This window comes from Lolium rigidum, chromosome 4 (assembly GCF_022539505.1).
Source record: "Lolium rigidum isolate FL_2022 chromosome 4, APGP_CSIRO_Lrig_0.1, whole genome shotgun sequence".
Taxonomy (NCBI): Eukaryota; Viridiplantae; Streptophyta; class Magnoliopsida; order Poales; family Poaceae; genus Lolium; species Lolium rigidum.
The window spans coordinates 53,749,257-53,776,588 of record NC_061511.1 but is presented as its reverse complement, the minus strand read 5'-3'; the positions used below and the strand labels follow the sequence as shown (position 1 = coordinate 53,776,588).

General features: G+C 47.2%; 4 non-coding genes across 4 annotated transcripts; all 4 read right to left on the bottom strand.

Moving 5' to 3' along the window:
• Positions 1-2,002: 2,002 nt before the first annotated feature.
• LOC124650676 lies at positions 2,003-2,097 on the bottom strand. Its single transcript, XR_006987105.1, has one exon. It is a non-coding gene; the product is annotated as a small nucleolar RNA SNORD96 family (small nucleolar RNA).
• A 133-nt stretch (positions 2,098-2,230) lies between these two features.
• On the bottom strand, positions 2,231-2,346 carry LOC124650657. The gene has a single exon (XR_006987089.1). It is a non-coding gene; the product is annotated as a small nucleolar RNA SNORD14 (small nucleolar RNA).
• A 13,881-nt stretch (positions 2,347-16,227) lies between these two features.
• LOC124650675 lies at positions 16,228-16,322 on the bottom strand. The gene has a single exon (XR_006987104.1). It is a non-coding gene; the product is annotated as a small nucleolar RNA SNORD96 family (small nucleolar RNA).
• A 133-nt stretch (positions 16,323-16,455) lies between these two features.
• LOC124650656 lies at positions 16,456-16,571 on the bottom strand. Its single transcript, XR_006987088.1, has one exon. It is a non-coding gene; the product is annotated as a small nucleolar RNA SNORD14 (small nucleolar RNA).
• Between the last annotated feature and the right edge of the window lie 10,761 nt (positions 16,572-27,332).

Genomic DNA, 27,332 nt, shown 5'->3' with positions numbered 1-27,332 from the left:
ATGCCAGCACCCAACAAGATGAGAAATCACAGCACATTTCTATCAGCAAATCCACCAACAGATCAGTCAAAGTATACCTAGGTAACAGAACTATGCAAGTTCTGCAATTTCTTGGCATCGCCAAAAATAAATAAATTTAGTAAGCTATTTGAACTCAAACACTCAAAGCCAATATGAACCAATCGGAAGCTACCAGAATCCAGTGGTAATCAGTACAAGTTGTGCAAGATAAAATTTCTTTATACTAGGGCAGACTCCTAACACCCAGGTTTAAAGTATTTGGAGACCATGACGATATAAGCAGAATGACAGGTTAAAAAATGCCATCGACTCTTACCAGGACAAAAAAACAAACTGTGCAGCTTCTGCCCAATTTAAAATACTTGGAGACCATGACAACTCTACAGACAAACTTTACAAATGCATAAGTTGAAGGCAGCAATCTTGTCACGGGGATGAATAACAGTAGCGGTACCAAGAAATTGATACTTGAAACAATACCAAATCATGTCCAGAATCATATGCCACCACAACACTCGTGGCTCATGTACTACTATTTACACGCGTGGTGAATCAACAAAATGACACACAGGTTGCATCAGGTTTTAATTAGCTACTCCAAACAAAGATAGATCCATCACCTAGGCTAGCTGATCATCACAAACTTGCCAGAAATATTGAATGATGTCAAACTGGATCTAGACAACAGAACAGTGCCCAATTCTGAATTTTCATCAGCACGACAAAACAATATATTTACAAGGCTATTTGAACTCAAACACTCAAGCAAATATGAACCAATCGGAAGCTACCAGGTTCCAATGGTAATCAGTACAAGCTACGAAGGATCAAATTCCCCACAAACATGGGCCTCATCCTTGCCGATATCCGAGTCCCCCTATGCACCGGAAAACGAAGAAATGTGGCCAAAGTTATGATTTTTCAAGGGAGGGGCACCAGACACCTAGCCAAAAGAGGACAAGGAGTACCTTCGTTGGGTCATCCTTGTTCCCGGGGAGCAACATCGGAGGAAACGCACAGGATGTACCCCATGCGCTGCGCCGGCCACCATCGCTCCTGCTGGTTGGCTCTCCGCTGCTTCAGCATGGCGGCCAGCTAGCCGGTGATGGTCAGAGGGCGCAACAACAGAACCAGCTGCGCTGCAGCACCACCGCTCAGTCGATCCCTCCTTCCAGCTCGAACTAGGTGCAGCAGCCACAGCTCCGTCTGGTGTCGTGCGGTGGCAACCATGGTAGTAGACGGGTCTCTACAACGCAAGGGCCACTTCCAGAACCGCACAGGCACCTGCCGATCCAATAGGGGCAAAAAGAAGACCCCTTTCTTCTTCTTCTTCTTCTTCAGTTCACCTCCCCCATTCCGGAGATGAGAACTGAGTGATAAAAAAATGAATAAACCCTAAATACAGAATTTGAGCCTCTGGTAGACTTTAAGCAAACAGAAGTAGAAATATAAATGCACTCACATCTATTTACAAGTCATCATTTCCTCCACATCAAAAAAATAGCGCTTCATTTTCATTGCACATGCAAATATATTAATGAATGAATAGAACTCTCGCTTGACTTAAACACGTAGATCAGATTCATTCCAAGTCCCGTGAAAAAGGTTCATTCCAGGAATGAAACAAAACTCATCGAAACACATAAAATATGTAGCATACGACACCTAAATGGATTTCCTTATCTCGAAAGAGAAGGTTGATATTCAAACTGTGCCAACCTGTAGAGACTCAGCGAAAGCATGATATTGCATTTTTTGCTACCATTATCTTAATTCAGATAAAGCAAAACCAATGAAATATGCACTCATCTGGATGCAACATGTGATAAATCAGTCCCAAGAGATGTAATTTTTCATATAGGATATCATATTATCATCAGAGGTATGTTCATACAAGCACATGCTAACCAACCACAAGACCAATAATTATTCAACTCGAGCATAGACCAGTGTTTTACGAAAACCAACTAGATGTTCAATTTGGCCTCTGAATTGCAAGAAGACAACATAGCCGCATAGCAAATAATCAATCCCAAAAGATGGTATGATTACTATTAAGTTTTTCATCACCGGACAAGCAGGAACAAAACATACAAATTTGACATTGCAAATTAAATTTGAATCACATAAACGTATAAATTCTATTTCAGAGGAAATCAGGGAGAACTAAATAATGGAACATGAAAAAATTATCAGTGTGCTGAAATATGCCATCAACCATCCAATGAAGGATTTAACAGCATTAGCTCTCAAGTCTGGCTCGGTGAAAGCTCTTAGGCGGCAAATAGGAATGTTTTGAGAAACATGCCTTAATTATATTATTACACTATCATCCAATGGAGTAAATAAAACCAAATGGAAAAAAAAGACAAATATCTATGTCTAGAATTCCATCAGACATCCAAGGAAGGATCTGCAGCAATAGCTCTAAAGCCTGGCAGGGCAAAACCTCTTAACACGGCTAATGTGAGTGTATTGAGAATGAGACTTGATTTAATCACCATTTGCAATGCACTAAACGATTCAAATTACTATGAAGACCGTTAAATCTGATTGAGAATAGACAATATGATCTTGGAAATTCGCTAGTACGTATATAAGGAAGCAGCTAACATCAGGGCTAGGGTAGTTAATTAGTTTCCATAAAAAGAGAATTAGTTTCATGGAAATCGGCAATATAATTGTGAGAGGTTAGCGGGAGCAATCCACGTCCATAAGCTACGAGTAATTACTTTCGTTTTGGAAACTCTCGTGTAGGGTGGGGGCAAACGTCCTTTTTCACGGAGCCATGACATGGAATCAATCAGACGGCATCTCCTGTACTTTTTTTTTGAAACGAGGCAAAAGCTTTGCCTTTCATTGATATAGGAGAAAAGAGTTGGCCCGTTTATGAGGAAAACTGGCCGAAAAACCGTACAACACGACACCACACACCAGCCCCGAGGCTGCGCTCCACACGGGTCGACGACCAACCAGGTCGACACCACACCTCTGTAGAACAAAGGGTTTTGGGAACTGCTCGACACCCAATACGGGTGTGGCTATCTCATATATATATGGGTACCAAGAGGTACAATACAAGACATATACAACGCTACGTATATACAGTCTAACACCCTCCCTCAATCTTAACTGTGGCCTGAAGTACAAATCAAGTTAAGATTGTGCCTACAACCTACAAACTGTGGCTGTGGAAGAGGCTTCGTGAAGATGTCAGCAAGTTGATCCTTAGAAGAGATGAACTTGATACGAAGTAGCTTCTTTGCAACACGTTCCCTGACAAAGTGATAATCCACTTCGATGTGTTTTGTTCGGGCATGAAATACCGGATTGGAAGAGAGGTATGTAGCGCCGATGTTATCACACCAAAGAACTGGAGACTGACGTTGAGAGACTCTCAATTCTCTCAACAAAGCCTGTACCCATATGAGCTCAGCTGTAGCATTAGCAACTGCCTTGTATTCAGCTTCAGTACTACTGCGAGATACTGTAGCTTGCTTGCGAGCATTCCAGGCGATCAAGTTAGGACCAAAGAATACTGCATAGCCCCCCGTGGATCGCCTGTCGTCTGGATTACCAGCCCAATCCGCATCCGAGAAAGCAGAAAGTGCACAAGACGGGGCCGGCTGAAGTAGCAAACCATACGAGGCAGTGAGAGAGACATAGCGCAAAATACGCTTCACAGCTGACCAATGGGACGACCGAGGTGCATGAAGATACTGACACACACGGTTGACTGCATAAGAGACATCTGGTCTGGTGATAGTGAGGTATTGCAGCCCTCCAACAAGACTGCGGTACTCAGTAGCGTCATCAGGCGAAAGAATGTCTCCATCAAGAGCAGTCATGCGATCAGTAGCAGACATAGGAGTGGTAGCATGCTTACACTGCAACATACCAGCACGGCGCAGCAAGTCCAGAGAGTACTTCTGCTGTGTAAGGGTCAGCCCAGCAGAAGACCGTGAGACCTCCAGACCAAGGAAATAGTGCAGAGCACCCAAGTCCTTAACAGCAAAATCACCACTGAGTGCAGACACAAGGCGATCAGCAACAACTTCAGAGGAGCTAATGAGGATGATATCATCAACATAAACCAGCAGGTACATAGTAACCTCAGGACGCTGAAGGAGAAACAGTGATGTATCAGCCTTGGACGGAACAAACCCATGAGCACGAAGAACCGAGCCAAGTCGGGCATGCCAGGCACGAGGAGCCTGCTTAAGTCCATACAGAGCCTTAACAAGGCGACAGAGGTGGTGAGGACGGGTAGGATCAACAAAGCCTGGAGGCTGACGCATATAGACCTCCTCCTCAAGAATGCCATGCAGAAACGCATTCTGGACATCAAGCTGTCGAAGGAACCAACCTCGAGTAACAGCCAAAGAAGGCAGCAGGCGAATAGTGGTAGGCTTGACAACTGGACTGAAAGTATCCTCATAATCAAGACCATACCTCTGTTTGAAACCCTTGGCAACTAAGCGTGCCTTGTAGCGTTCAATAGAACCATCAGCATGCTTCTTCACTTTGAACACCCATTTGGAATCAATAACATTGACTCCAGACACAGGAGGAACCAGACGCCAAGTGTCATTCTTCAGTAAAGCCTGAAATTCCTGCTCCATCGCAGTGCGCCAATGGGGAATACCCAGAGCAGCCTGAAAATGACGAGGCTCAGCAGTAGGGTCAGCAGTAGCATCAGCCACACAAGCAGCAATCCATGCGATAGTCCCATCCGTGCGCTCCTTGGGACGAAAAATCCCGGACTGACTGCGAGTACGAGGTCCACGAGTCACAGGAGCTGGTGGCACGGGAGAGGACGAGCCAAGCTCTGACGACGGCGAGGACGAGTCGAGGGCGGGAGACGCAGGGAGTGGCGAGGCCAGCCCTGGCGACGAGGAGCCAGACTCGAGCAGCGGCGGGGAGCGTGGCGGTGATGGCGCTGACGGCCCACGCGGGGCCGAGACGGAGGTGCCCGGCGATGGCGCTGGGCCAGGCGGTGACGGCCCACGCGGGGCCGAGACGGAGGCGCCCGGCGATGGCGCTGGGCCGGGCGAGGCAGCTGTGGCGGGCGAGGCGGCCACGGGCTGGGGGGCGGGACCCGGCATGCATGGGGCATGCACGGGCGAGGCATCGTGGGCGTGATCCACGTCCGCAGCCGGCGCCTGATCATCCAGAAGCTCAAGACGAGCGCCGCGTCCGATACCTGCAGCATGGTTAGGAAGCAACGCAGGAGTATATGCAGCATCTACAAATTGATCAGGCAACGGTGGAACAGAAGGCACAGGTGGTATGGGTGTAGAAGTGTTGTTCGGAAGTGCGGAAAAGGGGAACACATTCTCATCGAACACGACGTCACGAGATATGTAAACACGGTTCGTGGGAACATGGAGGCACTTGTACCCTTTGTGAAGAGAACTATACCCAAGGAAGACGCACTTTTTGGACCGAAACTCCAGCTTGCGCTTGTTATATGGACGAAGATGAGGCCAACAAGCACACCCAAAAACCTTAAGAAACGTATAATCTGGGAGTTCATTGAGCAAGAGTTCAAGGGGGGTTTTCATTTGTAGAAGTCGTGTGGGAAGCCTATTTATCAAGAAACAGGCTGTGGTAAAGGCATCACTCCAAAACCGAAACGGAACGGAGGCATGGGCGAGCAAGGTAAGGCCGGTTTCTACAAGATGTCGATGTTTACGTTCAGCGGTGCCATTCTGCTGATGTGTATGAGGACAAGACACACGGTGCAAGATCCCAAGCTTATTAAAGAACGAGTTGAGGTTGTGGTATTCACCCCCCCAATCGGACTGAACATGAAGAATTTTATGCTTAAGAAGACGCTCAACATGTGTTTGAAATTGAACAAAAACGTCGAACACATCAGATTTGCGTTTAATAAGATAAAGCCAGGTGAACCGACTGTAAGCATCAATAAAACTGACATAGTAATTATGGCCACTAACAGACGTTTGGGCATGACCCCATACATCAGAAAACACAAGCTCAAGAGGATGTTTAGCCACACGACTCGACTCTGAAAACGGAAGCTGATGACTCTTGCCTTGCTGACAGGCATCACAGATAGTCTCTACACTTTTATTGGACACAACTGGAAGTTCATGACGATGCAGAACATGGCGAACTATGGGAGCAGCAGGATGACCAAGGCGTGCATGCCAGTGTGTAGAGGACACACGCACACCACTGAACACCTGAGGAGCATGTGGCACAGGGGGCGCATCAAGCGCATATAAGCCATGGCGAAGACGACCTCTAAGCAGAACGGCTCTCGTGTCCCGATCCTTGATGAAAAAATGAAAACGATGAAATTCAGCAAGGACATTATTATCACGAGTAAGTTGAGGAATAGACAACAGACTACGTGTGGCAGAAGGAACACGAAGAACATTACGGAGATGCAAGGGACGAGAGTTATGTGTGAGAAGAGAAGCCTGACCAACATGTGAGATGCGCATACCTGCTCCGTTGGCGGTGCGAACCTGATCATGACCGCGATATGGCTCCTGGGTGGAGAGCTTACTCATCTCACTCGTCAGGTGATTAGTAGCTCCCGTGTCCATGTACCATGACGCGTCAATGGGATAGGACGGAGTATATCCGTGCTCCTGACCGGTCACAGCAGCGGCAGCCTGCTTGTCGTTGCCCTTGCCATTGTTGCCGATGCCGAGGAAGTCTTGCTTGAAGCGCCGATGACAGCGAGAGGCGATGTGGTTGTCGAGGCCACATAGCTGACACGCCTGTTGAGCGCCACATGAGGAGCAGCAGGCCCGCGGGCGATTACCACCCGTGACAGGCGGTGCGGCGGACCGCTGAGGCTGCAGGGGCCCTGGCGCCGGCTTGCCCCCGGCAGTTGGCGGCTTCTGTGGCTTGCCGCGAGCAGCGGCATTGGCGGCGGAGAAGCTCGGAGAGGCGTGTTTCACCTTGACGCGCTGTTCACGACCGAGGAGGCGCGAGTAAAGCTCGCGGCGCGGCAATGGGTCATCGCGGCCACTGATGTTCTCAATGAGATTATCATAGTCATCATCAAGTCCATTCAGAACATAGGTGGTGAAGTCCTCGGAGCGAAGCGGCTGTCCAATGGAGGCGAGTGTGTCGGCGAGGCCGGCCATCTTGTTGAAGTAGTCCGTGATGCTGCTGTCATGGAGCTTGGTCTCACCCAGCTCGGTGCGAATAGCATGGGCACGCGCCCGTGACCGGGAGGCGAAGCTGCTGTGAAGTGCCGTCCATGCATCCCGCGACGTAGAGGCGAAGAGAACCGGTGACGAGACGCTCGGCGTGAGCGACGACCGGATGGCGAAAGGATGGCCTGATCTTGGGCCACCCATGTATGATGCGCCGGGTGATACGGCGGTGGACATGGAAGCGAGCCATCGACGTACCCCTCCAAGTAGCGACTCCGAAGGAGCGGGAGCACCTGCGCGCGCCACGACAGATAATTATCCGGCGTTAGCTTCAGCGGGAGAAGGTGCGAGAAGTAAAACGGCGACGGCGCCGCAGGATCCATCTGAGCCGGTGAAGGCGGAGCGTAGGACGGCGCCTGCGGTGCCACCTCCATGGATGACGCAGGGGCGGTGATCGCCCCAGGATAGACGCCGTAAGGGACGATCGGGGCAGCAGGGGCCCCGTAGGGCGTTGTAGAGGCGGCCCCATAGGGCGGCTGCTGATGCGCCGCGTAGTGCGGCAGGGGCGGCGCAGCGTATTGCTGCGAGGGCAGCGCACCGTGAGATGGCGCCGGCCAACCCGACGGTGGCGACGGAGCCCCATAGTGCGACGAAGAGGCGCCGTAGATCGGCGCGTACTGGGCGCCGTAGGCCGACGGCGGCAGAGGGCCACCATACGGCGGCAACGGCGCGGTGGTCGAGGAAGGCAGGCCACCGTGGGCGATCGGCGGCGACGGATCACCCTCAGCACCGGGGCCGGCGGCGGCGGATGAGGAGGCCGACCCAGCTAGGGCACCCGGAGGTGCGACGCCGGGAGTTGGCCACCACATGGCGAGCGGCCGGGAGGCGAGGAAGGGCGAGGCAGGAGCGGCAGCCGGGGCGGCCACAGCGACAGCAGGGGCCGGCGCAGCGGCGGCGGCGGCGGGAGCCGATGCGATCGGCGGCACGGCGGCGGCGGAGGCAGCGGAAGCCATCGTAACCTAATCTGATACCATGTAGAACAAAGGGTTTTGGGAACTGCTCGACACCCAATACGGGTGTGGCTATCTCATATATATATGGGTACCAAGAGGTACAATACAAGACATATACAACGCTACGTATATACAGTCTAACAACCTCAACGCAACAGGCGGATGCGAAAGACCGGAGCCACCGCTCCAACTACCACGCCGGCCCCGATGCCGCGCCCCGCCTGGCCGAAGACAAACCCGCCTCCACCGAACCACCAAAACACTGCACAAGCCCCTCTGTCCGGTGGACGTCCAAAGCGAGGCCCCAAGTGGCAAAGCGACACAAGAGCGCCGCCCACGCCCGATCCCGCGAGGGATCTAGGGTTTCCCCCGGAGAGCCCGGGAGGAGATCATGAGACACCCACTTCGACGACGCCTTCAAGAAGGATGCGACGCCCACGGGCGTCACCGTCGTCGGTCCTGGCCGGCCGCCAAGACAAAGCTTTCGCCCAGCAAGAGTCCCAAAATCTCGCGCCCGCCCAAAGAACCCAGCAAGCATCTCCTGTACGTGTACGATAAAAATCGGACAACCCACTGCGGCTAAAACGTCCCCTTTCAACATCCGCGGTCTCGTGTGGTTGACCGAAGATGATTTGTGTTTCTTGATTAGCGGATTGATCCAGCTGCGGAAATTCTTCCAAGTAAGAATTAATTAACGAGGCGAGGCGAGGGACTAGGTCAGCGTTTTCCCAGAAAATTAGCGAGGCCTAGCTAGGTAATGTAGGAGGTTATTACGGAAAGGATTGGGACAATGAGATGGACCTGATTGGCTACCAAATACGTAGAAATAATTGGATATGAACGTGATTGGCAACGTAAAATTTGGAAGGAGTGCAAATTTCCGTGCATGCCATAGGAAACTGGCAACGCAAAATCATGCCTTTCTCTTTAGTTTCCTACCTATTGAAGTATCGTGCATGTTGGCTGGACTTCTTTAGTTTCCTACCTATGATTGTATCTTCTCATTTTCAAGCGAGTCTCTACAGAAATGACCAGTTCCACTTGCTACCCCAGCTGCCTCAAGACAGCTCCGTCCATAGCCTCCGTAGTACTCCTCGTGAGCCTCGTCCAGTCTTCACACCCATCATGTCCACATACAGCCTCCACGGCTCCGCCGGGTGTGTCGACTTTGATTTGTTATCCATGTTTGTACCAGTGTGGTGGAGCCACGCCTAGGCCGTGTAGTCGAAGTATGTAGAAAATAACTAGAAATTTATACAAATATAGGTATTTGACTACACAATTTTAACATAACTACATATGATTGATGTCCTGGCTCTGCCAGTGGTTTGTATATATGACTGATACATTTAGGTTTCTTAGGTTTGTAGTGTATTGTATGTTGTGTGGGAGTACGTCATCATAGCTTTCAGTCTGGTTTCGGCGTGCCATAGGGTTTGTGATACCCGCTCTGATGTTCTACTGGCAAGAGCAGCAACAGGTGGGAGGGTAGACCTTAGGAATTCACAGCTCTGATGCTTTGGTGCTTTTGCATGCCACAGGGTGGCTCTCGGTCTTCTTCGTCCAGAGGTTGAAGAAGAAGGTTGAGGCGGGCTCCCACAACAAGTGTGGGAGTATCCAGTGCTTCGTCTCCGTTGCTCCCCCTTTCTCTTGGCCGTCTGTGGCGGTTAGGGAGAGGAAGGGAGGGTGCGGTATGCGCTGATGCTAGAAGACGACATGGGTCTGCGAACTGCGACAGTTCCATGGACAATCTCAACAGGGAACTCATGATGGCGGTTAACGTCTTTCCCCTGCGTCTCATGGCCAAACAGTGGCCCTCCTGAGCCATAAGATGGTTGCTCTTCCTCCAGGCGAGAAGTTGATGTGGAGGTTATTCGTCATCTCCTTTCGAGCACGTTGAGGCAGCGGTGCTCCAATTGGTTCATCCCCGGTAGCAGCGGAGTTGGCTCGGCCAGAGTTTGGACTTCGTCTTCGTAGTACGACTCGATTACTTTTCCTTTATATGTTATAGCGTTCTTTCTGTAAAACTCCATGTCTGGCTCTAGTCTTTTTTTTTCATTTCGCGTCCCACCACGACCCACCACCTTCGCGGCCCTCTCACGCTATGCATCTCTCCCCCTCCATGAAATGAACAATTTGTTAACCTATTTTGCTCACGAAATGATATGCATTAATTGTTTCATTGAATAAAATAATGATTCAAGAAAAAAACCAGCGATTGTATTTTCTCTATATTTGGGTTGGACGAGTCGAGTTCGTTTTGTTATGGCGTGTGGAATTGTTTACAATACTAATTATAACCGGTCGATCAATTCTTCCGTCTATTTTTTAATGAAAATACTATTTGTAGGTATGATAATCTGTATTTTTCATGTTATTATTTAGTTTAAGTTAAAAAATAATTGACATTTAGTTATTTTGAATTTTCTAATCTCTAACATTTAAATTGGATGCTAATCTTTGCATGCAAGAAAAATATAGAGGATCAAAGTGGAGATAGAACATGACTTGTCTATGTATGATAACAAGTAGTACTAATTTATTTGTCGATCAAGCTAACTAGGCTGGGTAGTAGTTAAGCTAGTTGTTTTCACGTGCATGTATTCGTGCAATTGACCATCAGCAATACCTGGTGTCGAAGAATTTGATCATGAGGTGGGGGAAACGTCAGACGTTGCTTGGTGTTAGAGGGATCGACTTGAGACATGGTGGCCATTGGCCAAGCTTAGTCGGCAAGGCTGCTACGTGTGCTTGCTACATAGTGGCATACGCCCCCTACGTTTCCATAGCTCGCGCGCACATGTGTCGTTTGATTTCTATAAATTGCTGCCGCTACACCATGCATTCCTCCTTCACACACACAACATCCATCGAGAGGGATTACTTGTTTGGTCCGTCAAAATGATGCTTCTAGAAAAGATACTAATTAAGGTGATTCAACTAGGCCCGGCTGACCACAAAGTCTAGGATCAAAGCGTGAGCTGCAAAGAAGGCTGATTTCTCCAAATGACGTTGGCTGGTATCTTCACATCTGTGCATATATATAAGCATATTCCCAAACAAGGATCGTACGTTTGTAGAGCATTGGCTTTGGTGTGCAGCTGCGTAAGTAGTAGAAGAGCAACTTCCAACCGGGACGATGTAGCACTCTCAAAGGCACCACCAAACTGGAGGTCATATCCATCGTGTTAGCTTTGACCCAAGTATTCTTGTTGGAATCAACCAAGATCCATATAATTGTCACACCCGTCATTGTCTGAAACATGCATGCATATGGCACCATTGAGCTCGGCTATGTTGTTGGTGTGGTCGCCCTCTGGCCGGCGGCTTTCGGCGGTCCTTTCACCACCTTCCACTCTTCACTCTCGAGGTCGAAGCAAGCACATCCTTCTCTTTGATCTAGAACAAGAAGTGTGAGGTACCACCGCACCACAGACCGGAGCTAAAACCATAACAATAACAAAGCATTGTCGGATGTGATTGTGCTTGCCTCCAGCCGGCCCCGTCTCCCTCTCCTACGCTAATCGAGGACCTCGAAAGAAAGATGGTCTGTGGGAGTCTTTTGCGAAGCTGAGGCATCGAAAGACACTGCACACGCCGGACCGGGCGGTACGTCCAAAGGAGAATTGATCCCAAGAGGCCTTCCTTAGCTGATTTCGAATAATTCAGGAAGAGTGTGTTTCCCTTGTGGATAGCTAGGTGAAACGGGTGCCGAAGTTGATGCTGACGCGGTCGCCGTGGTAAGCCATGGACGTCCCCTCCCACCACAAGTCCACGGCCGTCACGATGGTGCCCTCAGTGTCCATCGGTTGCAGGGCCCTGCCGCGCTCGCAAGCTGTCTTGGTGACAAGGAACGGCTCGGAACGGGACCTGTTCGTGGCGAGGAAGACAGGCTCGGATACGAGGGCACGCCAAGATCGATGACAGGTGTGCTGGTTGCATCGGCAGCGGAGCCAAGATCAAGATCGATCACGGCAGCGCCATTTAGACACTGGTGGTGGAGACGCCATGGCAGCGCGCGGGCTCGACAAGGAACTAATCGGTGGAGACTAATTTCTTTTTTTGAACTTGGAAAGAGATTGCCTTAGAAATTTGCAAATAAAAACCATTGGATGGCAGCGCGCAGGCTTGATCGATGAGCTGAGAAGCTGAACAGATTGATATCGTGGGTAGCACTTGCCGTAGTCACACCGTATCGTATTCGAAATTTGGAGACCTCACTGATGCCCGGTGGTTGATTTGGTTATGTACGTGAAAAACTTGGGCAGGTTACGCACGAACGAAAGGGAACGATGATATTCCCGCGCGATCGAGAGCAACAAGAGAGCGAAAAGAAAAGATCGATGGCCTCGCTGCGCCTGAAGCTAAGTCTCTACCAGCTTTCCTTCTTTTCTTTTCTTTCCCGCATTGCGTATTTGATCGATTAGCACCGTACTTTCCGCTCAATCAAAGTCGGAGACGAGGAGCTTCAGTCGAGCTCACAAAATGAACCAATTCATCTCTCTCCCTCCCTTTTCTCTTTTCTCACCAACAAACGTGATTAGCCAATTCCATGGAATTCATCCATTCGTTCAGCAGCGTGAGAATAATCCTAGCTCCAACGCTCTGTCCATCTTTCCTTTTCGCCCAAGGAAATTCTTCTTGCAGGTTAATATACCAACTTATAACTTCATCCAATTCCTGGACATTCACATCAAAGATCGAATACTAGCGCATACATATCGTCAATGCAGAGTTCTGATCTTCCATCACACGGCGTCTCATGCATCAAACACAAATGGAAGCCATCAACCAATAAAGATTACAAACCATTATCGCGCGGAGGATTATTATACAAAAAAAATGTTACAATACTGCTAGTCAACTCAATATATATAGGGCAGCAAAATAAACTGAACTGATAATAAAATTATCCAAGACACGACTGTATCTTGCTTGGAGGTTGGAGCACACACCACAATGCATGCCAATTGTGCTCAACCAAAACAGAAAACTTCGTTGCTTTCGAGGGCCAACTTCTGTCCCCATACAACTACATCCATCAGCATGTTATATCCGCCGCCACCAACCTCCTTCCCGTCATCTGCTCCATTCATCGGCCTGCCAAGAATCGCACATCAGTATGTTGTTCGAACAAGCAAATAAAACAACCTACTCATAAATGAACCACATTGTTTGACAAGTCAATCTCTGTCCAAGATGGCATGCCAGCACGCCACTAGATGAAAAATCACAGCACATTTCTGTCAGCAAACCCACCAACACATCAGCAGAAGTTTATCTAGACAACAGAACAATGCAAAGTTCTGAAATTTCATGGCACTGCCAAAAAAATTAGAAGGCTATTTCGCCTCAAACACTCAAGCCAATACAAACCAATCAGAAGCTACCAGAATCCAATGGTAATCACTACAAGCTGCGGAAGATCGAATTTCCAGGTTTAAAGTATTTGCAGACCATGAAGTTATATAACAGGATGACAGGTTCAAAAATGACATCCCTCGGCAACACTGCAACAATTGTGGCTGATGTACTTCTAGTTACAAACATGGTGAGTCAACAAAATGACAAACAGGTTGCATCAAGTTTTAATGAGCTACTGCAAACAAGCATAGATCCATTAGCTAGGCTAGCTGATCATCACAAACTTGACATGAAAAATTGAATGTTGCCAAAGTGGATCTAGCCAACCGGCTACCTCAGCCAGCTTGTGTAGTTCTGAACATGGAAAAGCACCCAAAATTTCAAAATGGATGTTCCCACCTTTTCACACACAGTCATGATTGGGCTCATCAACTACGACATTTCAAGCTGAAGTTACTGTGCAAAAAAAAATAAAAGCTCCAACAACAGCCCAACATCACCACTTTACCTACTACACATATCCATTAACTTCAGAAAAGAAAGGGACAAAGGCAATGATACTGTTAACTTCAGAAAAAGAAGGGACAAGGCAATGATAGTGTACCCATCAGTTCAAGTATGATAGAAACATGAATAATGTACATACAGCTAAACTAGGGAACACGGGAAATTACTTATCAGATGACATATGCCAGCACCCAACAAGATGAGAAATCACAGCACATTTCTATCAGCAAATCCACCAACAGATCAGTCAAAGTATACCTAGGTAACAGAACTATGCAAGTTCTGCAATTTCTTGGCATCGCCAAAAATAAATAAATTTAGTAAGCTATTTGAACTCAAACACTCAAAGCCAATATGAACCAATCGGAAGCTACCAGAATCCAGTGGTAATCAGTACAAGTTGTGCAAGATAAAATTTCTTTATACTAGGGCAGACTCCTAACACCCAGGTTTAAAGTATTTGGAGACCATGACGATATAAGCAGAATGACAGGTTAAAAAATGCCATCGACTCTTACCAGGACAAAAAAACAAACTGTGCAGCTTCTGCCCAATTTAAAATACTTGGAGACCATGACAACTCTACAGCAAACTTTACAAATGCATAAGTTGAAGGCAGCAATCTTGTCACGGGGATGAATAACAGTAGCGGTACCAAGAAATTGATACTTGAAACAATACCAAATCATGTCCAGAATCATATGCCACCACAACACTCGTGGCTCATGTACTACTATTTACACGCGTGGTGAATCAACAAAATGACACACAGGTTGCATCAGGTTTTAATTAGCTACTCCAAACAAAGATAGATCCATCACCTAGGCTAGCTGATCATCACAAACTTGCCAGAAATATTGAATGATGTCAAACTGGATCTAGACAACAGAACAGTGCCCAATTCTGAATTTTCATCAGCACGACAAAACAATATATTTACAAGGCTATTTGAACTCAAACACTCAAGCAAATATGAACCAATCGGAAGCTACCAGGTTCCAATGGTAATCAGTACAAGCTACGAAGGATCAAATTCCCCACAAACATGGGCCTCATCCTTGCCGATATCCGAGTCCCCCTATGCACCGGAAAACGAAGAAATGTGGCCAAAGTTATGATTTTTCAAGGGAGGGGCACCAGACACCTAGCCAAAAGAGGACAAGGAGTACCTTCGTTGGGTCATCCTTGTTCCCGGGGAGCAACATCGGAGGAAACGCACAGGATGTACCCCATGCGCTGCGCCGGCCACCATCGCTCCTGCTGGTTGGCTCTCCGCTGCTTCAGCATGGCGGCCAGCTAGCCGGTGATGGTCAGAGGGCGCAACAACAGAACCAGCTGCGCTGCAGCACCACCGCTCAGTCGATCCCTCCTTCCAGCTCGAACTAGGTGCAGCAGCCACAGCTCCGTCTGGTGTCGTGCGGTGGCAACCATGGTAGTAGACGGGTCTCTACAACGCAAGGGCCACTTCCAGAACCGCACAGGCACCTGCCGATCCAATAGGGGCAAAAAAGAAGACCCCTTTCTTCTTCTTCTTCTTCTTCAGTTCACCTCCCCCATTCCGGAGATGAGAACTGAGTGATAAAAAAAATGAATAAACCCTAAATACAGAATTTGAGCCTCTGGTAGACTTTAAGCAAACAGAAGTAGAAATATAAATGCACTCACATCTATTTACAAGTCATCATTTCCTCCACATCAAAAAAATAGCGCTTCATTTTCATTGCACATGCAAATATATTAATGAATGAATAGAACTCTCGCTTGACTTAAACACGTAGATCAGATTCATTCCAAGTCCCGTGAAAAAGGTTCATTCCAGGAATGAAACAAAACTCATCGAAACACATAAAATATGTAGCATACGACACCTAAATGGATTTCCTTATCTCGAAAGAGAAGGTTGATATTCAAACTGTGCCAACCTGTAGAGACTCAGCGAAAGCATGATATTGCATTTTTGCTACCATTATCTTAATTCAGATAAAGCAAAACCAATGAAATATGCACTCATCTGGATGCAACATGTGATAAATCAGTCCCAAGAGATGTAATTTTTCATATAGGATATCATATTATCATCAGAGGTATGTTCATACAAGCACATGCTAACCAACCACAAGACCAATAATTATTCAACTCGAGCATAGACCAGTGTTTTACGAAAACCAACTAGATGTTCAATTTGGCCTCTGAATTGCAAGAAGACAACATAGCCGCATAGCAAATAATCAATCCCAAAAGATGGTATGATTACTATTAAGTTTTTCATCACCGGACAAGCAGGAACAAAACATACAAATTTGACATTGCAAATTAAATTTGAATCACATAAACGTATAAATTCTATTTCAGAGGAAATCAGGGAGAACTAAATAATGGAACATGAAAAAATTATCAGTGTGCTGAAATATGCCATCAACCATCCAATGAAGGATTTAACAGCATTAGCTCTCAAGTCTGGCTCGGTGAAAGCTCTTAGGCGGCAAATAGGAATGTTTTGAGAAACATGCCTTAATTATATTATTACACTATCATCCAATGGAGTAAATAAAACCAAATGGAAAAAAAAGACAAATATCTATGTCTAGAATTCCATCAGACATCCAAGGAAGGATCTGCAGCAATAGCTCTAAAGCCTGGCAGGGCAAAACCTCTTAACACGGCTAATGTGAGTGTATTGAGAATGAGACTTGATTTAATCACCATTTGCAATGCACTAAACGATTCAAATTACTATGAAGACCGTTAAATCTGATTGAGAATAGACAATATGATCTTGGAAATAAAAATGCTCAGATAACCAAGGAAGGAATTAGTAGCTCTCAAGCCTGGCAAGGCGAAAGCTCTTATGCTTCACATGAGAATGTTTCAGAAACAAACCTTAAATGTTACCATCATCGCTTTCTTTTCTCATTAGCAAATCAATTTCAAATATATTAGCTATGAACTAACAAGATGGAATTTAATCGCAATAATCAAGGTTCCTATCAGTATGCGAAAACTAATTCTAGGTCCAATCATAGATCCTATTGCATAGTTTGTAGCACCAGAGAAGTACTATCAGGACAAAGTAGAATAATATATAGATACTACAGAATATCAACAAGCGCAAGTGAAGTCACAAAGAATGCCTCAAAGAAAGACGCAAAGTGTGACACACCACAAATTAAATGGTATTGCAACCCAGACAAAAAAAGGGATATGGTCAAAGGCAGAACATTTGCACGTGATAAAAGAATCAATTTACAAAATGGAAGAAAATTGGGTAAAACGGTTGTCTCGCTCAGAAAGCCTGATAAAATGTATGTCACTTAACAACCAAAGGTAATTCCAACATGTAGCTATTTCTCATGGACTCAACTCGGCTTTATACAACTCTATGGTATAAAATGAACAACAATCAAATGACAGGAACAATCATAAACCAATAGGTAGCAGAAAACCACAAACTTTTGCCAGATCAAAACATGTGATAACTATGACCATATTTATTATGGTTAGAAAATAAGTGACTCCTCATTCATAGGATAAAAACACTAGGTATCCTCAAATTATTTAGTGGTTTCATCACCTAATGCTGGCAAAAACCCAATAAATCAAATTAATGAAAAATGGTGTACAAATTTGTTCACAAATGCAAAGATGTGTAAACATCCTATTTTTATGCGAACAAATATAAAAATGTGAAAAGCAAGAGAATGCAAAAGCACATTGAGTCGGATGGCAGGATGATCCATAGTTTCTCAGTGGTAGCAACCAATTATTTGGTTAGATTTGTCCTCAATGCTTCTAGAAGAAGGAACTTGTTGTCTTCATGGAAGCAGCATGTTGACAGCTTTATAATTAAATATACATACAAGTTGTTTGTTTATAATTCGAAAATGGTGAAATAAGAGCACTACTCATGTATGAGTAGCTTATAGCAAGGTTTACAAACCAGAATACTCTACCGTGGAAATAGGTAGGCAAGATAAGCCGCAACCTACATAAGGGATCTACACGGAACATTGACACCGTTGCTGCAACTGAAGCTAGCATTCATACCACAGCGTAACCAGGAAAAACCATGACAAAGACTACATCAACAAAAAACATGACGATTAGAGAAATATATCATAAATAGGAAATTTTTCTGTTAGAGATGCACGTTTTTGTCTAACAGAGATACATAAGCCAAACATATTGAAGTCTACAAAGCAATGATAAAAACCGAGAGAGAATTAAAGCATGAGAAATATCAATAAAACCTTCTTTTGCAATGATAACAAATTCTCCTTCATCACTATAGCATTCTCCAACGATGGAAAATTTCACATAAAAAAAATCACATCAGCGGCAATGTCAGTGGATATGCTTATGGTTCCTTTAAAAGATGTACTTCACACTTCCACACCCTGAAAATTAAAACACCATGTATGAGCATTGCATCGCCGGAATGCAGCACAACATTTTCTCTTTGGACTTCACTTGATCACTTCATCAATAAAAATTAACTGGGTTAGTCCTCCGCACAATAGTTCCTTGAGGAATGTGGGGAATCACTTGAGATAACTATAGCTGAACCCAAGATAGTACCTGCACCACATGGCAGTGAGTAGTAGTGGTCAAGGGCCTACAACCATGTGTGAGGACACAAACTTCTGAGAGGTTCAGGGTTGAGTGTCATCTAAATCAAATTCGAGCACTACGACTACCACTTGTACGTAAAATAAAAATGAACATTTGACCACTGGTATATTTGATCAAACTAACAATATAGATAGGAAAGACATAGTTCTTTTCTAAAGCAAAGTTTTATGGCTTAGTAAAATTTATTCAATATAGACTATAAAGTTAACAGGGTGAAAACTTTGGTTGTCATGTAATAATCACATGCTAGAGGTAACAGGTACAATCAAGCAAACAAGGACAGACTACCGCACAAAGATATATAAGCTGTCTGGGAAACAACTCATGGCTCCATGGAAGTACCTAGCATGCATCATATACTCAGATGTAGTAGAGAGATCAAGCAAACTCAAACTAATCAATCAAATGCCAAAAGATGTTTAGCTAGACTTTGAGTGGCAAACCAGATTTTCAAATCATGGCAAATTCACAACTGCAAGTAGTTCTGAGTGCAACATAAATCTGATGACAATCATTTTCAGCACATAATTTACATACTAATAGAGCCATTTTTTCAAATATTGGACCAACGGAGATACACCATATATATCCAGGCTGAGGGAGTACTACAGAAGTATGGACTAAAGTGTACCTTCTTTTACCGCTAATGTGAGCAATTGGTTGCCCAAACAGTCAAAACATTGTCCAGTTGTATACAGACAGTTCATACATATTACTGTGGTTTCACGGCAAAACTTCAAAACGACCAAGTCAATTCTGCTACGAGTGGCTTCCACGTTGTTGAACATTTAGGTGTTACAATCAACACCATACAGTTCTGAAAATTTGATTAAAAAATACACAAATTAGTTCTGAAAATTAGGTGTCTCAATCAGATAACTTCATCTCCAAAGATGATAAATATCAAAATAGTTTCACCTATCTTAGATGGAGCTTAGTCCCCTGAATTGTCTAGGATACATCCCAGCAAGTAATTTCACCGCTAAGGAACACACAAACGTCTAGTATAAATGATAACTCATAAGTTACTTGGAAAATTAAGAATTGTCTGCAATAGATCAATACATCATTTCAGGTGTGGTTTTCAACAAATAGATAAAATTGATACTGTAATTACGTCAGTAATATGTCACATACTTCAAAGATAATGCCGAAGGAGCATATCTGATGAAGCCACTGTAGTAATCTCATGTACATGTTTGGTGACGTGAATTTAAGAATGAGCTGATGGCTGAAAAATACATCAACTCATGTACGTAATTGGCAAACAAGGAAAAACTGGGTCAAAGACTTGTATATACAAAATTCTAGATAGCCATAACTCAAGCATAACTAATGGCATCCTAACAATATTATGATGCTAAAGGATTAGCATAAACAGTGGCACATCAAATCCTAGGTTTATCCAGAAATCTACCCACACGTGTGCATCAAGAATCATGAATTCCTCGAAGTAGGCTTTCGCCCCGCTATATTAATATAGCAACCACACGATACAAGCATGCTGGGGCCGCAGCACAACTAGGCCCAAAAGAAACGGAAGAGAAAGAAAAAAGGAAACAAATGCCGACACCGGTAGCTCGACAAGAACGATGACAACCCCGCAACCGCTGCGTCCTCCGGAGGATTCCCACCACACTCCTAGCACCTTGAACCGCCGCATACCAAGACAGCACCTTCAACAAGGAGAACGACGATGACGCCGCTGCTGTCCGGAGAACTCCTGGGGTTTCCCCCGGTACACGGAAGGAAATGGAGAGGGGGTACATCCGACGCCCTCCAAGAAGGCAAGGCGGCACCCTCAGGCGCCACCGCGTCAGAGTCGGATGAGCCGACATGGATTTCTCCCAACCCCCAAAACCACCATCCTGGACGATTCGATGAGCTCCCCCCAACCTACCGCCCACCAACACACGCCCCCACGGTCTTGAAGTCATCATCGCTGTCTCGCCGTGGACACCGGCACAAGGCCTAGAGGAGGAAGAGGGAGACAGCAGGGCCCGGGGTAGCACACCACTACCGGCGGGAGGGAACAACCTCCACCGGACGACCACCACCTGCGGTCTTCACGGCAGCCGACCGGACGAGGCAGCAAGGACAAACCAGGCCCCTCCTGGCCCGGCCGAGCCCAACCAGGCCCGTGAAGTCCTCGCCGCCAAGCTGCAGCAGGCCGGCCGTGGCGTCGCCACCACCCTGCCACCGCCGACGAGCCTCTTCCGCCACCAGGGAACAGCAAGGTCGAGCCAGGGGCCTACGGCCCGCCAAGCCCAGATCGGGCCCAAAAGGGGGCCCAGATCATGGCCGGACGGACGCCGCCACCACCCCTCCCGACCGCCGCTCCGCCGCCAACGACGGCGCCGCTGCGCCTCCTTCCACCCGACACACGGATCCCACGCCGCCGCATCGGACCGCCATAAGCCGAAGTGCACCGCCACGGGCCGCCCTGCGCCACGCCAGGGCTCCACGCTCGCGGGGAGTGGCCGCCCGCCGCCGCCGGCACCGCACAGGCAACGCCCGGCGGCCCGCGCCGGCGGCGGCGCAGAGAGAGAGGGGGGAGGACCGGGCTGGGGGGAGCGGCGGCTAGGGTTCGCCCCTGCTCGCCCGCGCGGGTGCCTTCACTCCTAGGAGTATCAAGAATCATGAATTGTAAAGGTTTTTTTACAAAAGGTTAGCTATTCTAAAATCTGAACCAAGCCCTTTGTAAACGGTAGCTCATTTTACCCCGCATCAAGAATCATGAACTGTAAAATAGATATTCTGAACCAAGTCTTTGTAAAATGCAGATCATTTTACCTCAGATTACACGAAAATCTGGAATGAAAGCGATGGAGGGGCTCACCTTGTTCTCTCTCTTGTTGACGTTGTAGGCTCGTAGCCGCTGTTGCACACATCAGGCCAACGAGCACTTGCATAGTGGTGTCGCTGGCACGTGCCTCCTTGAGAGCGTCCTGGAATCACCGCATGGTGTGGTCCAAAATCAACTCAACGGGAGACACTCGATCATCCTTCTGCATCCCACGCCTCAGCGGGCCCAGAGCTGGCCCCGGTGCCTTCACTCCTAGGAGTATCAAGCGGGGAAGGTGTTCACTAGCAGCAAGATGGTGGTGGCGGCGGCAAGGGTCAGATGTGTTCTTTGGGCCCATCGAAGCCATGGTACACCGGATGATGAATTTGCCTGTAACGACATCAGGACAAACAACAATCAGTATCAGGGTCCCAAGATCAAAACAAGAATAATGAATGCATTTATTAGATGCACGACAAGGATATGATGCAAACCGTCACCATTTAGGGCACAAAGTGTGTTGTAATACATCTAGGCTCTTAAAAATATGGATAATACAATAGCAACTAAAAAAACTATGGATCCTGGTGAAAATAAAATGGGGATGTCAGCAAGATCTCATCACATGTACACATGAGAAAGGATGATTTACATCCAAATTAGAAATGAACTATAAGTAACCAGCGTGCTTACAAGGTTATTAACATGAGAGAGAGATACCCGCGAAAATAAAATAAGGTGCCAACACATATCGCAATTTAATTATCAGGGCGTATTTGTAACAGCTACAAAGCAAGCCAGTAACAGTTACCGGGCTGTGCCATAGTCCATACTGCCATACACACTATCACTTAGCAGGGCATCACATAAACATGCTCATTCCAGCCACACAAGTAGGCGTGAATGGCACATGATTAAGGCACAAACAATTTGAAAATAGATACGTAAGTAAATATGTGAGCCAGTTAGGTATGACATAGCAGTATTTACAGACGCAATTTCGTCGAAATCTAAGCATTATTCAGAAATCGGAGCATCAACCGTGTATGACCCTAAGGGCAAGTTCTAAGGCGCCCCGCCGCTACGCCATGGAATCTGGGCGGCGCCGACTCTCACATCGGCGATTCTTGGTGCGTCAATCGCTATGAAGCGGAATCGAAAGGGGAGAGAAATTGGGGGCGGATGCTACGGGAGGAAGTGTCAGGGTCGGAGGGAGACTAGCTAGGTGGCGGTGGAGGGGACGCCGGCCGGCGGAGAGGATTGGGGCCGGTGTGGAGGCGATCGAGAGAGAACGTGAGTAGGAGGCAGTGGGCTACATACAGGTTTAAGTGGACCTTCTACTCTCTCGACTGGACCATGGCCCAGCAAGCGCACAATATAATTTTTTTTCTTTACAGAGGCAGCAGCACTACGTTACATAGTTACAAAAGTTCAGAGATCAAACATCAAACGTCAGTTTGGCGTTAGTTGTACATCTCGCCCCGCCTAGGTTACAGAGAACCGCCGTGCGTGTGACATATCGAAACTTAATCTGTTAGTGAGGCCTACTATACTGTACTCTCAAACACCTATCATACTGCAATTTTCCTATTTGTTTATAAAGTGATGCCTCGTGAATCTCCCATTAGGGATATCTCTGCTATCTCATACGTATGTACCTGTCTAGCTGAACCTCAAGATCCAATCAAGTCAATTGACAAAAAATAAGAGGAAAGATGCAAAAAGGGATATAAAAAAAACAGATCAGAGAACAGGGAAGGCAAAAACGACATACACTGCTTCCAAGTGGTCGTCGGCGCGCGGCGTGGACAAGCACGCCATATGAATGCATCTTGCATCTCCGTTTCCACCTCCAGCAGATCAGCTAGCGCCATATCTCACACCTCTGCACCACATGCCGCTAATCAGTACCGAGAACAAAAACAAGTTTCTATGACACCAACCCATTTAAACTGAAGTTAGATCTAAGAGAAGGAGCAGAATTCTTAGGCATTCTGCGTCTTCTCCACTGGCATATATGGACTTTGCATGACTCTGCCGAACTGTCACCATACATGGGATTCATGGGCTGAATATGACAGAATTTGTGGTGGAAGTAGGCGGTTATGTGGAGGGGGGATGGGGCGTCACTGGATGATGAAGAGCAGAGCGATCGTAGGTATTTATAGAAAACAAGCTCGGGCAGCAGCGAGAAGGGAGGAGGAGCAAGGAACACGGGGAGACGATGGATGTGAGGACGATCCGTGGGACAAGCATCAGGTGAAGCAACAACCATCAGATGGGATCAGCAGATCAGGAACTCTTGCCGCTGAGTTCTCGGAAGGAGCAATCAGGGAGTCCCCTTCATGCACGGGACACACTTAATTATATATCTTACCTGATTTGCATTGGTCGAATTTATCTGCTTTAATTCACTTCCTCTAATATGGTTTTTTCCTAGCAATCAGGGAGTAAGATGGATTGCATGGCATAATGCATGCATATCTTACCTGATTTGCATCGGTACAATTTATCTGCTTTAATTCACTTCCTCTAATCGCGTGTTTTCCTATCTGCTAACATGGATTGCATGGCATAATGCATGGATGTGGCTACAGAAAGATATCTGCTGGATCCATAAAAAATAAAGACGTATGCACTGAGAAGACGGAAGTAGCAGAACTGCAACTTTGACATTACCATAATTACACTAAATAGAACCAAAAACATGCATGTGTCGATCCTCCATCTTTGTTGAACTAATTGTAGGTAAAAATATAGTATTATTTTGAGTCGTCCATGCATGAGTGTCTTCACATGTACGTGTATATCAACCAATCCACTACACTCCTGCTATTTTTTATTTGAAACGGAGGCAAAAGCTTTGCCTCATGTACTTATTATGTAGAAATGTCCATCTTTGTTCAACACCTCGTCGATGACCAATGTCCAGAGTCACCTCATCACCCATGCGACACAAGGCCAAGCACCCTCGAAGTTGACGAACACTCGAAGTCGCCGCTCCATCATTCCGATGCTCCATCGCGACCTGCACACGAACCAAGACCACCACCTTCCAGGGCCACCGCCCCGACATACCACCGCTCTCTCTCGAGCTGCAATGCCGCACGAACCGACCATTCGCAACCCAAGATGCACAGAGCAATCTGCTGCAGACTACGGGCATCGCACCACCTCATCCGGGGCCACCGCCCCGACATAATAAACTCTGACATGACCGAGCCGACTGCCCTTCCGCCCACACGTCCAAGGTCGCCACCCAAGCCGTGACAAGCCACATCTCCGCACCATAGAGATGTTGCCGAACCGCCTTCCGGGGCCACCGTCCCAGCTCTCTGCAACTTGTAACAATTGAGGCACAAAATGTTGAGATGGCCCGGAACAACAAATCAGCCGCGGCATCTCAATCAGTTCGTTCGGCAAAGAATGCCGGAAGCAAGTCGCATGGGCAGGCCTCGTCCCCCCATCCCGACAGTAAAAGAGAAAAAAATGTGAATGCACAACAAATGACTGTGTATGATCTGGTTCTGACCTACCTGAGGCCGCCGCCTACACATCCTCCATCCTCGCCGACATGACAACACAACATGGCAAGCAAAGCAGCAACGCCAAGGTCATGCCCTCGAAGACGATGCCTCCAAGAAGGGAAGCGACGAGACCATCGTCGTCGCCCACTCCGGTCGAGGCTAGATCTTGGGTTTTCACCCGAAGAGCATGACGTCGTGAACGCAGGAGAGGCAAGAGCAGCACGATGATGACTCCAAGAAGGTGAATGACGCCCCGGGGTGTCGCCATCGCCGGCACCGACCGGAGTCGGGCTGAGCTTTCACCCGGAGAATGCACCCTCCCACCGAGGCTTCCTTCACCGGCAGGGCAACCGAAGCACGCCATCCCGCGTGCCATCACCATCGTCCATCAAACCCACCATTTGTGGCAGCTCCCGCTAGCAAAAAGATCTGGCATAGCCCGCACAGACACCCCCGCGTAGCCCCCAGCAGCCTCCACGCCGCCACCCCTGCAGACATCATAGCCAAGCCCTCCCCGACCGCTGAGAAGTGGCCCATCCCATGCCACGGACCACCGCTGGCACGCAGGTCAAGCACAATATCTGGCCGCGCCCGATATGCCGATCCCCAAACAACCCGGCCACACAAGACAACTGGCGCCTCCACCCCGCCGAGGGAGAGCACCGTAGCTTCCCGGGGCTGCCGCCCCAGCTTCCCCGCGCTGAAGAGATGGTCGTCGTTGTCCCAGTCACTCCAAACATACCACCGACGCCACCTTGACAGATCTCGAGCCCCATGAACCCCCTTTGGAAGTCGGGCCCGACAGCACCGCAACAAGGGCCGGTGGCAGCATCAACGATGGAGGAGGGCGGGAAGAGGGCTAGGTGGTAGCTGAGTGGTCGCCCCCGTGACGCCTGGTGCGACACGGGGGTGCGTTGTTGTTTCGTTTTCTGGTACACTCCTGCTATCAAACATACACATGCACATTTTATTTGGACAGTGAAGGTAGAGATTCCATTACTCGGTCTGGCCAGAGGTCATCAACACAAACACAAGAACTTTGTTATATAGTTTTTCTAATTAACACATGAAAATCCGACAACCCGTACGCCTTAGGTACTTGTCGTGTACTACATATATACATTGTGATTTTGTAATGTAGTCTCCATGTATAAAAACCTTCTCACTCGGCGTACTATATATTTCGACCCCTACTAGGGCGACAAGGGAGGGTCTCGTGGCTGCTAGTGCAAGGAGGAGGAACTCGGTGGGCAAGAGACCATGACTGTGAGTATAACATTTGAATAGAATTTCTAAGTGTATTTTCAACTTCTTTGGACTACAATCACGCTCCCACAAGACCTCCCCATCAACAGATCAACATAGTGTGGACTTTCCATCTCGAGAGACTAGGTCACAACTCCTCCTGGTCCTTCCCCAAACTGAAAGAACTAGGGTTGAGGGAAACCCGTGCACACCGATAGAAGAACACATATGCAGCGTAATCCACATAACCATCCCGCACGATACCTCTCCAGGAAGCCTTGGGATCCCCCGTCGTCTCTCACCGATGTTGTTCGAATCGGGCCGGATTTGAACTACGTGTCCACTTTTGATCGCCCCTGATTTACTAGAAAAATATTTAATATCTCCGAAACATGTAATTTTATGTGGCCATCTTTTTCGGTTCCGCTCGTCTCCTAATAGGAGCACCGCCACGCTCGACGCGATGAAACTTGACGTCCTTTGCATCCCATTTTGAGCACAACTAATTAAAAAAAATAAACATGAGACCTTCGTGAGGCATCATTTTATGTGACCAAATTGCGAGAAAAAATTTCAAATTAGGAATACGGCAGGTATTCCAAAAAAAATTCACGAAATGAGCTATCGCCTACGAATTTCTATCACCCACAAAAAACCCCTTTCCCATTTTTCAAGTGCCGCAACAGGTTTTTTTGTGAAGAGGGTATAGGGGGCGCGAAATAGGGTTGAGGGAAACCCGTGCACAACTATAGAAGAACACCTACGCAACGCGGTCCACACACCTGACGTGCATGCTACCTCTCCGGAAAGCCGTAGGATGCCCCTCCGTCTCCCGCTGATGTCGTAGGAATCGGGCCGGATTTGAGCTACGCACCCACTTTTCCCTGCCCCTTGATTTTTGGAATTATTTTAGCTCCGAAACGTGTCAATTTATGTGCCCATCTTTTTCAATTTCACGTGTCTCCCAATAGGAGCACCGCCACGCTCGACGCGGCAAAATGGGATGTACTGTGCGTCCCATTTTTATCACAACTAATTTAAAAAATAGAAAAATGTAACACCTTCACGAGGCGTTATTTTTCATAATCCAGTTGTGGGGAAA